The sequence below is a fragment of the Ambystoma mexicanum genome, chromosome 2p (genome assembly GCF_040938575.1).
Source record: "Ambystoma mexicanum isolate Mex_15411 chromosome 2p, UKY_AmexF1_1, whole genome shotgun sequence".
Taxonomy (NCBI): Eukaryota; Metazoa; Chordata; class Amphibia; order Caudata; family Ambystomatidae; genus Ambystoma; species Ambystoma mexicanum.
The window spans coordinates 1,308,620,091-1,308,631,383 of NC_090923.1; the positions used below are offsets into that span (position 1 = coordinate 1,308,620,091).

The 11,293-nt window shown below is 44.2% G+C and overlaps 2 non-coding genes across 2 annotated transcripts; both read right to left on the reverse strand.

Annotated features, from left to right (window-relative positions):
• Positions 1-371: 371 nt before the first annotated feature.
• Positions 372-478, reverse strand: LOC138568061 (U6 spliceosomal RNA). Its single transcript, XR_011302435.1, has one exon. It is a non-coding gene; the product is annotated as a U6 spliceosomal RNA (small nuclear RNA).
• A 5,357-nt stretch (positions 479-5,835) lies between these two features.
• Positions 5,836-5,942, reverse strand: LOC138568062 (U6 spliceosomal RNA). The gene has a single exon (XR_011302436.1). It is a non-coding gene; the product is annotated as a U6 spliceosomal RNA (small nuclear RNA).
• Positions 5,943-11,293: the final 5,351 nt, after the last annotated feature.

Genomic DNA, 11,293 nt, shown 5'->3' on the forward strand with positions numbered 1-11,293 from the left:
CTGAAGCAAGTAAAGCTGTGGTTCAGAGCGATGTTTGCAAACAGCACCTTAAAGCAGTTTACGCTGGAGTGCACAACAAGGAGGAAAGTGATAATACTGAGTTTGGTAGAATGGGATTAAAAAAAAAAAAAAAAAAGAAGTGTGCCACTTCTAAAAGTACAAGTCAAGAAATTGAAGGGGACAGGGCTGTTCATTCAGTCAAGAGGACTCACAAGTAAAAGGCTCCTGAGGCATTAGTGTTGAATTTGGCGCAAAATGTATTGTGTTGTCGTGTAATATGAATGAACATAAAATGTCAATCTTCAATAAAAAAAGATATATTAAAAAATAAAGACTTGCAAATTAAGAAAGTTTCTGTCCAGACATGTGCCTAAAATAGTGAATGCTTTACGAATGTGCGTGTCATCCTTTAGAGCAGGGGCCAATTTAATTTTCCCATTATCATTCCAATATTAGTACATGTGTTGCAGAAGCAAGCGCAAAGGGAGAGTCAATCAAACCATTGATTAGGACCTCTGTCAAAGGTTTGCCATACCAAATGTCCTTATGTCAGAAGGCAGAAAGTCCAAACACCATTTAGATATCGGGTGATATGAAATGAAGAGGCAAACAACAATGAATAAGCATTCTTTGCTGCTGTATTGATCTGGTCCTAAAGGGTTTTAGTTTAATGCCAATTATATTTAAAGATATAAAGATTAATGCTCCAGGGTGCTTGCAAAATGACACCCTCTCCCCATCACAATGGCTGGCTGATGCAAGCCTGAGAGCATCACAACAGACCCATAGACATGAGAAAAACTCTGTACCTCTGAGTGTATGTGGGCCCATGGCTGTAACAAGGACAAGGCAAGAACAGGAGGTGGCTTAAAGCGTCAGCACCAGAGGCTGTCCGATTGAGCCCTGTAAGCAACAGATGTTGGACCATCCTTTAAAGGATTCTCAGGCTGATTTCAATTTTAACTTTGCAGCTGATTTAAGGATTGCTCAACCTTCGACCCACGTCTAGATTGCAAGGATAAGCCCTGGAAATCTTGTACAGCTTGTACTGGTGGGAGATGATGTGACTTTATCAACTGCAACGGGATATGAGGCATGTGTGCCACAAAAAGCAGGTCTAGGATTTTTTAAAAGAAAGCCGCTTTAAGAAGGGAACTTTGGGCAACCCCACTGAGAGCAAAAGTATGACACAAAAGGTAAGGGGTTCAGTGGGTCAAATGATAGCACATTTGACTGTGAGTCAGTTTATTGTAAGTCCAAATGCTACCTGCTTTGAAATTTTACAGGCTTTTTGTCTCATTTCTTAACAGATCCATTCCTATGTACCTCTGTGCTTTGAACAGAGTTTTCATTGTAAGGGAGGGACATACAGTATACCTTCCTGGGCAGGGAAGACTCTATGTAAAAGCAAGAGTAGCAGACAGCTTAAAAGAATCACCAGCAGGACCCTCTAGACCTTCCCCAAAAAACATAAAATGATTTCTCTGCATACATGTGCATTGAACAGCGCAAGTAGTTTGGTTAATGTCAGTGGATAAATGTCACTTTCCCACAGTGCAGAACAAAATCTCTTGTACAGGCCCCTTCTGCAAAAGCATTACCACTGTAGAAAGCAGGGCAGGTGAGGCAGTGTACAGTCACCTCCGACACTTCACTCCTCTGATCGGCTACGATCGGCCAAGGACCTCTCTATGAGAGCTGAGGGTGGAATTTTCTGGTCCTCGGTAACTTAGGGAGACATGGCAAAAGGGATCCTCAATCAACGGCTCAGCCTTTGCTTTGTGGCCTGTCCATATATGTCAGTTCTCCAAATTACCTGCCGCTGCCCAGGTGTCAGCTGGTGAGATGGAATGACCTCGCAGGAAGCAAACTGGCAGATGATTTGCATAGGCAAACCCCCTCTCCCTCTTTCTTAGCCCTGCTTACTCCACAGTAGCAAGTATCTGGGGAAAATATAGTGGTCGAGGTGGGGTAGTAGTAACTAGTAAATCTGGGGTGCTTGGCAACTTGTGGGGAACAACTGCAGAGCTCAGCGCCCAGAACTTTGTGGCACAGGGAGGAGGTCTGTGGGATTTCAGTAACCTGGAGGCATGCAACCTGGTCGGAGTGCTTCAGGTCTCCTTCCATGCACGTTCCAAGCAACTCAACAAAGCATCAACAGGCTGCCATACCAGCCACAGAGCCCCTTTCCACATAAAGAAAATATGGTATTCGGGGGCTATGTGTTTGCATGGCAAAGATTTTAGGCTTTTAATTGTTTTCTCTCTCTCTGTCTCTCTCTCCTCCCTCCCTCCCTCCTTCCCATCCCCCACAACCCCCGCTCCCTCTCCCTCTCCCTACCATTAATTTTAAGTTTTCCTGCACTGCATCACATTGTGACAATGGTATTTCACAATGGGACTGTTTGAAAGTTACAGAAATCAAAAAAGAAATCAACCAACTAAAAGCAGCCAAATCCGGAGTACACTGCTCAGCCCCAATTAAAGATTAAGGCCTAGAAGCAAGTAAAGCTGTAGTTCAGAGCGATGTTTGCAAATAGCACCTTAAAGCAGTTTACGCTGGAGTGCACAACAAGGGGGAAAGTGTTAATACTGAGTTTGGTAGAATGGGATAAAAAAACAAAAGCAGCGTGCCACTTCTAAAAGTACAAGTCAAGAAATTGAAGGGGATGGGGCTGTTCATTCAGTCAATAGGACTCACAAGTAAAAGGCTCCAGAGTCATTAGTGTTGAATTTGGAGCAAAATGTATTGTGTTGTCGTGTAAAATGAATGAACATACAATTTCAATCTTCATTAAAAAAGATGTATTCAAAAATAAAGACTTGCAGATTAAGAAAGTTTCTGTCCTGTCGTGTGCCAAAAATAGTGAATGCTTTACGAATGTGCGTGTCATCCTTTGAAGCAGGGTCAAATTCAATTTTCCCATTTTCATTCCAATATTAGTACATGGGTTGCTGAGGCACATAGGAATGGATCTGTTAAGAAATGAAACAAAAAGCCTGGAAAAATGTTGAAACAAGTAGGATTTGGACTTACAATAAACTGACTCACAGTCAGATGTGCTATCCCTTGACCCACTGACCCCCTTGCCTTTTGTGTAATCCTTTTCCTCTCAGCAGTGTTGTCCAAAGTTCCCTACTTAAAGAGACTTTCTTATACAAAAGATCCTAGACCTGTTTTTTATGGCCCACATGCCTCATATCCCGTTGCTCTTGATAAACCCACGTCATCTCCCACCAATACAATCTGTAAAATATTTCAAGGGCATAGCCAAGGAAATTAGACGTGGGCCGAAGGTTGAGCAATCCTTAAACCAGCAGCAAAATTAACATTGAAATCAGCCTCAGAATCTCTTAAAGGATGGGCCAACATTGGTTGCTTGCAGGGCGCAATCGGACAGCCTCTGGTGCTGACGCCTTAAGGCAAGCGCAAAGGGAGAGCCAACCAAACCATTGATTAGGACCTCTGGACTTTCTGCTCTTTGACATAAGGACATTTGATATGGCAAACGTTTGACCAAACACCATTTAGATGTCGGATGGTATGGAATTAAGCGGCAAACAGCAATACATCAGCATTCTTTGCTGCTTTATTGATCTGGTCCTAAAGGGTTTGGTTTAATGCCAATTATATTTAAAGATTCATGCTCAAGGGTGCTTGCAAATCGACACCCCCTCCCCATCACGATGGCTGGGTGATGCAAGCGTGAGAGCATCACAGCAGACCCATAGACATGAGAAACACTCTGTACCTCTGAGTGTATGTGGGCCCATGGCTGGATCAAGGACAAGGCAAGAACAGGAGATGGCTTAAGGTGTCAGCACCCAGGCTGCCCCTTTGCACGCTGCCAGCAACAGATGTTGGCCCATCCTTTAAGAGATTCTGAGGCTGATTTCAATGTTAACTTTGCTGCTGATTAAAGGATTGCTCAACCTTCGACCTGCGTCTAGTTTGCTTGGCTAAGCCCTGAAAATCTTTTACAGCTTGTATTGGTGGGAGATGATGTGAGTTTATCAAGAGCAACGGGATATGAGGCATGTGTGCCACAAAATGCAGGTCTAGGATCTTTTATTTGAAAGCCACTTTGGAAAACCCTACTGAGAACAAAAGGATTACACAAAAGGAAAGGGGATCAGTGGGTCAGGGGATAGCACATCTGACTGTGAGTCAGTTAATTGTAAGCCCAAATCCTACCCGTTTCGACATTTTTCCAGACTTTTTGTTTCATTTCTTAACAGATCCATTCCTATGTACCTCTGTGCTTTCAACAGAGTTTTCATTGTAATGGAGGGACATACAGTATGCCTTAAACATGCCTGGGCAGGGAAGACTATGTAAAAGCAAGAGTAGCAGACAGCTTAATAAATCATCAGCAGGACCCTCTAGACCTTCCCCAAAAAACATAACATGATTTCTATGCATGTATGTGCGTTGAACAGCGCAAGTAATTTGGTTAATGTCAGTGGATAAATGTGACTTTCGCACAGCGCAGAACAAAATCACTTGTACAGGCCCCTTCTGCAAAAGCATTACCGCTACAGAAAGCAGTGAAAAGGTGAGGCAGTGTGCAGTCCCCCCTGACCCTTCACAGCCCTGATCGGCCACGATCGGCCAAGGACCTCTCTATGAGAGCTGAGGGTGGAATTTTTCTGGACCTCAGTAACTTAGGGAGACATGGCTAAAGGGATCCTCAATCAACGGCCCAGCCTTTGCTCTGTGGCCTGTCCGGATATGTCTGTTCTCCAAATTACCTGCCGCTGCCCAGGTGTCAGCTGGTGAGATGGAATGACCTCCCAGGAAGCACACTGGCAGATAATTTGCATAGGCACACCCCCTCTCCCTCTCCTTAGCCCTGCTTGCTCCAGAGTAGCAAGTATCTGGGGAAAATATAGTGGTCGAGGTGGGGTAGCAGTAACTAGCAACTCTGAGAAAGTAAATCTGGGACACTTGGCGACCTGTGGGCAACAACTGCAGAGCTCAGTGCCCAGGACTTTGTGGCACAGGGAGGAGGTCTGTGGGATTTCAGTAACTTGGAGACATGCAACCTGGTCGGGAGTGCTTCAGGTCTCCTTCCTTGCATGTTCCAAGCAACTCAACAAAGCATCAACAGGCTGAGATACCAACCACAGAGCCCCTTCCCACTTGATTAAAAGGCCAAAATCTTTTCCATGCAAATACATAGCCCCCAAATACCATATTTTCTTTGTTTTCTCTCTCTCTGTCTCTCTCTCCTCCCTCTCTCCCTCCCTCACTCACTCCTTCCCACCCTCCCGCCCTCTCTCTTCCCCCCTACCCCCCCTCCCTCTCCCTACCATTAATTTTAGGTTTTCATGCACTGCAGCACATTGTCACAATGGTATTTCACAATGGGACTTTTTGAAAGTTACAGAAATCAAAAAAGAAATCAACCAACTAAAAGCAGCCAAATCCGGAGTACACTGCTCAGCCCCAATTAAAGATTAAGGCCCTGAAGCAAGTAAAGCTGTGGTTCAGAGCGATGTTTGCAAACAGCACCTTAAAGCAGTTTACGCTGGAGTGCACAACAAGGAGGAAAGTGATAATACTGAGTTTGGTAGAATGGGATAAAAAAAAAAAAAAAAGAAGCGTGCCACTTCTAAAAGTACAAGTCAAGAAACTGAAGGGGACAGGGCTGTTCATTCAGTCAAGAGGACTCACAAGTAAAAGGCTCCTGAGGCATTAGTGTTGAATTTGGCGCAAAATGTATTGTGTTGTCGTGTAATATGAATGAACATAAAATGTCAATCTTCAATAAAAAAAGATATATTAAAAAATAAAGACTTGCAAATTAAGAAAGTTTCTGTCCAGACATGTCCCTAAAATAGTGAATGCTTTACGAATGTGCGTGTCATCCTTTAGAGCAGGGGCCAATTTAATTTTCCCATTATCATTCCAATATTAGTACATGTGTTGCAGAAGCAAGCGCAAAGGGAGAGTCAATCAAACCATTGATTAGGACCTCTGGTCAAAGGTTTGCCATACCAAATGTCCTTATGTCAGAGGGCAGAAAGTCCAAACACCATTTAGATATCGGGTGATATGAAATGAAGAGGCAAACAACAATGAATAAGCATTCTTTGCTGCTGTATTGATCTGGTCCTAAAGGGTTTTAGTTTAATGCCAATTATATTTAAAGATATAAAGATTAATGCTCCAGGGTGCTTGCAAAATGACACCCCCTCCCCATCACAATGGCTGGCTGATGCAAGCCTGAGAGCATCACAACAGACCCATAGACATGAGAAAAACTCTGTACCTCTGAGTGTATGTGGGCCCATGGCTGTAACAAGGACAAGGCAAGAACAGGAGGTGGCTTAAAGCGTCAGCACCAGAGGCTGTCCGATTGAGCCCTGTAAGCAACAGATGTTGGACCATCCTTTAAAGGATTCTCAGGCTGATTTCAATTTTAACTTTGCAGCTGATTTAAGGATTGCTCAACCTTCGACCCACGTCTAGATTGCAAGGATAAGCCCTGGAAATCTTGTACAGCTTGTACTGGTGGGAGATGATGTGACTTTATCAACTGCAACGGGATATGAGGCATGTGTGCCACAAAAAGCAGGTCTAGGATTTTTTAAAAGAAAGCCGCTTTAAGAAGGGAACTTTGGGCAACCCCACTGAGAGCAAAAGTATGACACAAAAGGTAAGGGGTTCAGTGGGTCAAATGATAGCACATTTGACTGTGAGTCAGTTTATTGTAAGTCCAAATGCTACCTGCTTTGAAATTTTCCAGGCTTTTTGTCTCATTTCTTAACAGATCCATTCCTATGTACCTCTGTGCTTTGAACAGAGTTTTCATTGTAAGGGAGGGACATACAGTATACCTTCCTGGGCAGGGAAGACTCTATGTAAAAGCAAGAGTAGCAGACAGCTTAAAAGAATCACCAGCAGGACCCTCTAGACCTTCCCCAAAAAACATAAAATGATTTCTCTGCATACATGTGCATTGAACAGCGCAAGTAGTTTGGTTAATGTCAGTGGATAAATGTCACTTTCCCACAGTGCAGAACAAAATCTCTTGTACAGGCCCCTTCTGCAAAAGCATTACCACTGTAGAAAGCAGGGCAGGTGAGGCAGTGTACAGTCACCTCCGACACTTCACTCCTCTGATCGGCTACGATCGGCCAAGGACCTCTCTATGAGAGCTGAGGGTGGAATTTTCTGGTCCTCGGTAACTTAGGGAGACATGGCAAAAGGGATCCTCAATCAACGGCTCAGCCTTTGCTTTGTGGCCTGTCCATATATGTCTGTTCTCCAAATTACCTGCCGCTGCCCAGGTGTCAGCTGGTGAGATGGAATGACCTCGCAGGAAGCAAACTGGCAGATGATTTGCATAGGCAAACCCCCTCTCCCTCTTTCTTAGCCCTGCTTACTCCACAGTAGCAAGTATCTGGGGAAAATATAGTGGTCGAGGTGGGGTAGTAGTAACTAGTAAATCTGGGGTGCTTGGCAACTTGTGGGGAACAACTGCAGAGCTCAGCGCCCAGAACTTTGTGGCACAGGGAGGAGGTCTGTGGGATTTCAGTAACTTGGAGGCATGCAACCTGGTCGGGAGTGCTTCAGGTCTCCTTCCATGCACGTTCCAAGCAACTCAACAAAGCATCAACAGGCTGCCATACCAGCCACAGAGCCCCTTTCCACATAAAGAAAATATGGTATTCGGGGGCTATGTGTTTGCATGGCAAAGATTTTAGGCTTTTAATTGTTTTCTCTCTCTCTCTGTCTCTCTCTCTCCTCCCTCCCTCCCTCCTTCCCATCCCCCACAACCCCCGCTCCCTCTCCCTACCATTAATTTTAAGTGCTCCTGCACTGCATCACATTGTGACAATGGTATTTCACAATGGGACTGTTTGAAAGTTACAGAAATCAAAAAAGAAATCAACCAACTAAAAGCAGCCAAATCCGGAGTACACTGCTCAGCCCCAATTAAAGATTAAGGCCTAGAAGCAAGTAAAGCTGTAGTTCAGAGCGATGTTTGCAAATAGCACCTTAAAGCAGTTTACGCTGGAGTGCACAACAAGGGGGAAAGTGTTAATACTGAGTTTGGTAGAATGGGATAAAAAAACAAAAGCAGCGTGCCACTTCTAAAAGTACAAGTCAAGAAATTGAAGGGGATGGGGCTGTTCATTCAGTCAATAGGACTCACAAGTAAAAGGCTCCAGAGTCATTAGTGTTGAATTTGGCGCAAAATGTATTGTGTTGTCGTGTAAAATGAATGAACATACAATTTCAATCTTCATTAAAAAAGATGTATTCAAAAATAAAGACTTGCAGATTAAGAAAGTTTTTGTCCTGTCGTGTGCCAAAAATAGTGAATGCTTTACGAATGTGCGTGTCATCCTTTGAAGCAGGGTCAAATTCAATTTTCCCATTTTCATTCCAATATTAGTACATGGGTTGCTGAGGCACATAGGAATGGATCTGTTAAGAAATGAAACAAAAAGCCTGGAAAAATGTTGAAACAGGTAGGATTTGGACTTACAATAAACTGACTCACAGTCAGATGTGCTATCCCTTGACCCACTGACCCCCTTGCCTTTTGTGTAATCCTTTTCCTCTCAGCAGTGTTGTCCAAAGTTCCCTACTTAAAGAGACTTTCTTATACAAAAGATCCTAGACCTGTTTTTTATGGCCCACATGCCTCATATCCCGTTGCTCTTGATAAACCCACGTCATCTCCCACCAATACAATCTGTAAAATATTTCAAGGGCATAGCCAAGGAAATTAGACGTGGGCCGAAGGTTGAGCAATCCTTAAACCAGCAGCAAAATTAACATTGAAATCAGCCTCAGAATCTCTTAAAGGATGGGCCAACATTGGTTGCTTGCAGGGCGCAATCGGACAGCCTCTGGTGCTGACGCCTTAAGGCAAGCGCAAAGGGAGAGCCAACCAAACCATTGATTAGGACCTCTGGACTTTCTGCTCTTTGACATAAGGACATTTGATATGGCAAACATTTGACCAAACACCATTTAGATGTCGGATGGTATGGAATTAAGCGGCAAACAGCAATACATCAGCATTCATTGCTGCTTTATTGATCTGGTCCTAAAGGGTTTGGTTTAATGCCAATTATATTTAAAGATTCATGCTCAAGGGTGCTTGCAAATCGACACCCCCTCCCCATCACGATGGCTGGGTGATGCAAGCGTGAGAGCATCACAGCAGACCCATAGACATGAGAAACACTCTGTACCTCTGAGTGTATGTGGGCCCATGGCTGGATCAAGGACAAGGCAAGAACAGGAGATGGCTTAAGGTGTCAGCACCCAGGCTGCCCCTTTGCACGCTGCCAGCAACAGATGTTGGCCCATCCTTTAAGAGATTCTGAGGCTGATTTCAATGTTAACTTTGCTGCTGATTAAAGGATTGCTCAACCTTCGACCTGCGTCTAGTTTGCTTGGCTAAGCCCTGAAAATCTTTTACAGCTTGTATTGGTGGGAGATGATGTGAGTTTATCAAGAGCAACGGGATATGAGGCATGTGTGCCACAAAATGCAGGTCTAGGATCTTTTATTTGAAAGCCACTTTGGAAAACCCTACTGAGAACAAAAGGATTACACAAAAGGAAAGGGGATCAGTGGGTCAGGGGATAGCACATCTGACTGTGAGTCAGTTAATTGTAAGCCCAAATCCTACCCGTTTCGACATTTTTCCAGACTTTTTGTTTCATTTCTTAACAGATCCATTCCTATGTACCTCTGTGCTTTCAACAGAGTTTTCATTGTAATGGAGGGACATACAGTATGCCTTAAACATGCCTGGGCAGGGAAGACTATGTAAAAGCAAGAGTAGCAGACAGCTTAATAAATCATCAGCAGGACCCTCTAGACCATCCCCAAAAAACATAACATGATTTCTATGCATGTATGTGCGTTGAACAGCGCAAGTAATTTGGTTAATGTCAGTGGATAAATGTGACTTTCGCACAGCGCAGAACAAAATCACTTGTACAGGCCCCTTCTGCAAAAGCATTACCGCTACAGAAAGCAGTGAAAAGGTGAGGCAGTGTGCAGTCCCCCCTGACCCTTCACAGCCCTGATCGGCCACGATCGGCCAAGGACCTCTCTATGAGAGCTGAGGGTGGAATTTTTCTGGACCTCAGTAACTTAGGGAGACATGGCTAAAGGGATCCTCAATCAACGGCCCAGCCTTTGCTCTGTGGCCTGTCCGGATATGTCTGTTCTCCAAATTACCTGCCGCTGCCCAGGTGTCAGCTGGTGAGATGGAATGACCTCCCAGGAAGCACACTGGCAGATAATTTGCATAGGCACACCCCCTCTCCCTCTCCTTAGCCCTGCTTGCTCCACAGTAGCAAGTATCTGGGGAAAATATAGTGGTCGAGGTGGGGTAGCAGTAACTAGCAACTCTGAGAAAGTAAATCTGGGACACTTGGCGACCTGTGGGCAACAACTGCAGAGCTCAGTGCCCAGGACTTTGTGGCACAGGGAGGAGGTCTGTGGGATTTCAGTAACTTGGAGACATGCAACCTGGTCGGGAGTGCTTCAGGTCTCCTTCCTTGCATGTTCCAAGCAACTCAACAAAGCATCAACAGGCTGAGATACCAACCACAGAGCCCCTTCCCACTTGATTAAAAGGCCAAAATCTTTTCCATGCAAATACATAGCCCCCAAATACCATATTTTCTTTGTTTTCTCTCTCTCTGTCTCTCTCTCCTCCCTCTCTCCCTCCCTCACTCACTCCTTCCCACCCTCTCTCTTCCCCCCTACCCCCCTCCCTCTCCCTACCATTAATTTTAGGTTTTCATGCACTGCAGCACATTGTCACAATGGTATTTCACAATGGGACTTTTTGAAAGTTACAGAAATCAAAAAAGAAATCAACCAACTAAACGCAGCCAAATCCGGAGTACACTGCTCAGCCCCAATTAAAGATTAAGGCCCTGAAGCAAGTAAAGCTGTGGTTCAGAGCGATGTTTGCAAACAGCACCTTAAAGCAGTTTACGCTGGAGTGCACAACAAGGAGGAAAGTGATAATACTGAGTTTGGTAGAATGGGATTAAAAAAAAAAAAAAAAAAGAAGTGTGCCACTTCTAAAAGTACAAGTCAAGAAATTGAAGGGGACAGGGCTGTTCATTCAGTCAAGAGGACTCACAAGTAAAAGGCTCCTGAGGCATTAGTGTTGAATTTGGCGCAAAATGTATTGTGTTGTCGTGTAATATGAATGAACATAAAATGTCAATCTTCAATAAAAAAAGATATATTAAAAAATAAAGACTTGCAAATTAAGAAAGTTTCTGTCCAGACATGTGCC